Source organism: Silene latifolia, chromosome 1 (assembly GCF_048544455.1).
Source record: "Silene latifolia isolate original U9 population chromosome 1, ASM4854445v1, whole genome shotgun sequence".
In the NCBI taxonomy this organism is placed as follows: Eukaryota; Viridiplantae; Streptophyta; class Magnoliopsida; order Caryophyllales; family Caryophyllaceae; genus Silene; species Silene latifolia.
Window position 1 is genome coordinate 141295231 of NC_133526.1, and position 5234 is coordinate 141300464.

Here is a 5234-nt window from a genome sequence, read left to right on the forward strand (position 1 = left end):
TATTCCATAACTTAAACACGGAAATCTTTCTTCCGCAGGAGGAAACCACTTGGGAACAGATGCAGCAGGTGCTGCGCCTCTTCCAAGAGACCCAGTGACTGCTGCGCCTCTTCCCAGGTCCTTTTCTGCGTATTTTTCGTATCTTTTTCATATCTTTCCGAGATTCACTTCCAAAGTCTCTCCGAAAACCCTATTCCTTCACGTGATTAGTATAAATATGAGCCTTCGCGCCTCATATTTCTCACGCGAGTGTCCGCCCTTCTCTTCTCCCTTTGCATTCTAGACCTTTGTTTTTACTTTTTGGCGTCTACGTGCTTGAACATTCGACCACATAAGCTCAGATCCTTCTGAGTACCAGCCTCGTTTTGCATGACCGACCAATTTGACCAACTCCCTAATCAATCAACTTAATTAATCTAATCGTTTTCCTCTTTCGAGGGCACTTTCGTATACATTCGAGTCGAGCATCACTAATCGTAAACTTAGTTCATCTCGTTTCGTCAAACATGTAAATCTGAGAGTGTAAATCTCTCTTTTATTATTGTTATTTATCCTTTTGTATCATTAATGTAAGGTTTATGTCGAAAACATCTCTAAAAACCGATTTCGAAAACCTCGTTTAAAACCTTTTTTTAGGATTTCTAGAAGACAAACTGTCGAGAAAGGACGCAGCAACTGCTGCGCCTCTTCGAAGGAGCGCAGCGCCTACTGCACCTCTTCGTGAGGCTGCCGCAGTTCCTGCTTCCTTTCTTCTTCCTTCGTCCTCTGTAATTCGTCGTCTTTTGTTCGTTTTCGTTTTTTTTCGTTAATTCCTTGGTACAATAACATATTAATCTCATATGTATATAATTTATCATCATTAACATGTAATTTATCATTAAAATTCGACCTAAATCCCTTATAATCCAATATTTGCGGGTTTTTGTCATTAAAATCAATCCGGGTTGTAGAAATTCGATTCGTTCATATCGGGTTTCTGGAATTCGATCTTTGATATATTTTCATCTGTCTTTTGTCATATTCGTCATTAATATGTCATTAATTCATCATGTTTAACCGATTTTGTTCACCCATGTCATTAATCAATCGTTCATTCATGTAATAATTCATCTTAATTCCGTTTCATCCATGTTTTGTTGCTTTTATGACCATCAATCACACGTAAATAACCTGATAATCACTTCCATCCGAGTAAATATCATAATCAATCCTTAAATTAACCAATTAATATTAACGATTTGCAGTTCCAGCTTCACAGCCAGAACTCACCCTTGGAACAGACGCAGCAACTGCTGCGCCTCTTCCAAAGGGCGCAGTCCTGCTGCGCCTGTTCCAGGTTGATTTCTGTCTCTCAACTTCCATTCTGCCTTGACCTAGTTTAATTAGCTTACGTATAATTGACTATTATTCGTATTATCACCCACTGATCTATTCGTTAACTCTTTCTTTTGTTCTTTTTCTCAAAGTATCCGTTTTAAAGGTATTTTCGACATAAATCAATAAATCCAATGTAATTTTTGTAATTTTCATCATCGTAATTATTATTTATTGTATTTATCATTATTTCTTGTATCATTTGTATGACTTCACATATAATTGAACTTAAATCCGATTCGACCTAATTGTTTGCTAAATTAATTGTTCACCGACTTAGTTAATTCTTACATGTTAGGATTAAAACTTGGATGTTGCATTGCTTGCATATAATCGACGATATATCGAGTATGAATAACTTCCCTAATCATTAGTAGAGGCCGCTATCGAGGCGGGCGGGATTAGGTGTTCGATCAAAAGAGCTTCCTAATACGTACCCTCACCCCTTACTCCAGATCTCTGTGAACATCCGTGTTCATTGGCATCCACGAGAGTCATTCTAGACATAGAATGCTAAGGGTAACGATTTCTTGGTGTTCATGTATCTACTTTGTGTCTTGGCATGGCACGAGGTATTCGAACGGTTTCCAATTTTCCACAATAAACTGGTGGCGACTCCACAAATGCAAACGCTTGTTCTCCTCCCAAGCGCCCCCGTGGGCCCATTGTCCACAGTTTGGCGACTCCGCTGGGGATAATACACTTATGTGTAGCCAAGGGTGAAACTTGAACAAGGTTAGGGAATAGTTTGTACAAGACAATTGTCGGTTTTCATAACTCGGTCTTCCTAGACCGTTTTATTCGGCCTTCCTAGGCCCAACCCAACCCATTCGACCAATCGTCCCGTCTAAACGGTCCTAATTCTTATTTGGGCCTAAGGATGGATAGCGATTGACGTCATCCATAACATGATGCTTACTCTTGTTTGTATCAAGGAACTTCACTACTTGAGGAAATGGACTAGGAATCGGCCTTACTCTTGTTTGGTATGAGCCTCTCCACAGACTTCGGGTTTGATTGTTCGGTATGGCAACCCACCCTTTAAACCAAAACCTTTATAAATGCACTCAGCATCCCGTTATAATGTTTGTATAAATGTTTGTACCTTACGTGATCACCATTTCTAAACGAAACCATGACGATTTTTGTAAAAAGTCAAAACCCATTTTTTAAATGAAAATTTCGAAAAAAGGCCATTGATTAGCGCAAAACCCAGTCAAAACTATGTCCGTTTGTCGAGTCAAATTTCGGGCCCAAGCCCATTTCAAAACCTCACTTCGAGTCCACTCCTACAACTACACTATAGTTGACTAGGATACACATTTTCAAAACTGTCTTTTCTTCAAAGCTCACTCAACACAAGTGGCACACACCCACTTCACGAGTCAAAACATTTCTTCTCTTAGCAAGTGTGTTAGAATGGCGGATCGTGTTTTGATTCGCCGTCGATCTCTGATGTGACCATAATTAGAGCATATTTAGTCCCCGAATTAGCCTTGTTCCCATGCTTTTTAGTGCATATTTGGGTCATTTATTGTCTTTAGTTCTTTGTTTTGCATATTCTTTGAGGTTTTGTGTCCTTGGTAGGAAAGGAGTGCAAACCTTGCATTTTCATGGCAAAATGAGACTAAATTGATTGAATTCAATGACCAAGCATCAAGGAGAGACAAGATTAGAAGGCCTTTGTACATACTATAGTAGAAGGGCAATGATGAGAAAAGATCCTTGCATCCCCAAGGAAATCCCCAAGGATTTTATGAAGAAAAGGGAAGAAAAGAAGAAGAAATGAGACTGTCCAGCAATCCGTGCGGATTGTCCTGAAGACGCCCGTCCTCCACCATCAAAATCCGAGCGTCTTCTCCACAAGACGCCCGGGCAGCAGCTTCAGAAGATGCCCGTCTTCTCCCAAAGACGCCCGGGCAGAGACCACAGAAACCGCCCATCCCGTGCTGAAGACGCTCGGATTCCAAGGCAGACAAATTCGTTTCTTCAAGCTTCAAAAAAGATGCCCATCCTTCCAAAAATACCGGTGTTTCCTTAAGTAGGGACTTAATCGTCATTTAAGCCCTTAGTTAACCCTAAATCCTACACCTAATCCCCACTATAAATACCCCATTAGTCTAATTAGAAGAGCATGTTCTTCTTAGCAATCTTTAGTGAAGTTAATATCAATCAAATCTCTCTTTAATCTTGTAATCAACAATTAATCAAGTTTTAATACAAGTTTTATTTCCTTAATCTCTCTTGTTCATCCTTTATTTTGGGTAATTGAAGATTATTTGGGTTATTATTGGGAGATTGACAACCTCTCAATCAAGCATCAAGTACTTCTTTTATTCTTTGCTTTATTATTGGAATCATTAGTAGGTATAATTCTCTTAATCCCTTTTTTATTATTGTCAATTACTTTCATTTATTCATCATGTTTCACTTTGTTGGTATGATTGACAACCTTGCTAGCATGTTCAACATGATAATGAGTGAGTAGTCACCTAGCTAGGGTTAATGGGTAATTAGGGGAAACCAACATGGGGAATGATTCATGCTTAAATTAATATGCTTTCATGGTTTATTTGCTTGCTTGTTATGATCTCAACTCATGCATATGTTATAATTGATGAAATGTGAGCCTATGAATCCTTGCATTTTTTACCCATCACCTATCTTTTCAATGAGACTTGTAAGACATAAACCAACTCGAGTCTCATTAGACCATGCATGTTGTTGAGTAGGGAAGATTAAGTCGACTTGTAGGTGTTGTACAATCTAATCGATTCGGCTCCGGGACCCAAACTTTCCTAGGATTGTAAGATATAACCCAACTCAATCCATCACAACAATAATTGCTTGCTTATAATTTGAGAACATGTTTGTATGATCAATTTCCATGATTCCCCTATGACCCCATGACACCCTAGTGCTTTTTATCAATTGTTTACAACCCTTTTAATTCATCTTGCTTGTTTGCTTTCATTGCTATTTAGTTTAGTGACCTTCTACATCAACCCCAATTGTGACACCCCTAAGACACCACTAGTTGCAATAGAAATCTCATCTCAATTCCCGTCCCTTGGGATCCGACCATTACTTGCCTCTTTACTAATTGTAGAGTTGTTGGTGAAGTTATAAATTATGTTTTGGTCTAGGTGCTCCTAACGAGAAGTTACCGAAAAGATTGTGTCCGACCAATCTCTTATCCAGTTTTCAAAATGCCTGAAACAAGCGACGTGAACTTCAACCAACTTCAAGATGGTAATGATCGAATCCTAGCCGCGTTAGCTCAAATCCAAGTTACCCAAGATCAAATGTATGATCACCTTGACACCATCGAGGGCCGGATCTACGCCGTAGAGGGGAGGTTGCCTCCTCAAGAAAGTGAAGTAGTGGGTGACTTCGCGAGTGACCTCAAGGACGAAAATCCTCCCATGGGAATGACTGTAGCCGAGAAAAGGCTCCAATACTTAGAGGAGCAATTGATGTATCTTAAAGGGGATGACATTTATAGGGAGAATAACCGCAAGTACGAGGCCGTAAATTCCAAATTGCCAACCAACTTCAACATGACGGATATTCCTAAATTCAAGGGGCACGAAAACCCTTTGAACCACATCCGTGCCTTTAAGGATTACATATCTATCAAAGGCATCAAAACTGATATGTTCTTAAGGATCTTTCCTTTATCTCTTGACACCATCCCAAAGCAATGGTTCTACTCTTTAGAATACAAGAAGATCGCTACTTGGGAAGATGCCGTGATCGAGTTTTCTAAGCAATATGCGGATAATGCCGAGATCCAATTTAACATGCGCACTCTAGAGGTTCTTACCCAAAATGACAAAGAAGGATCCACCGACTTCCTA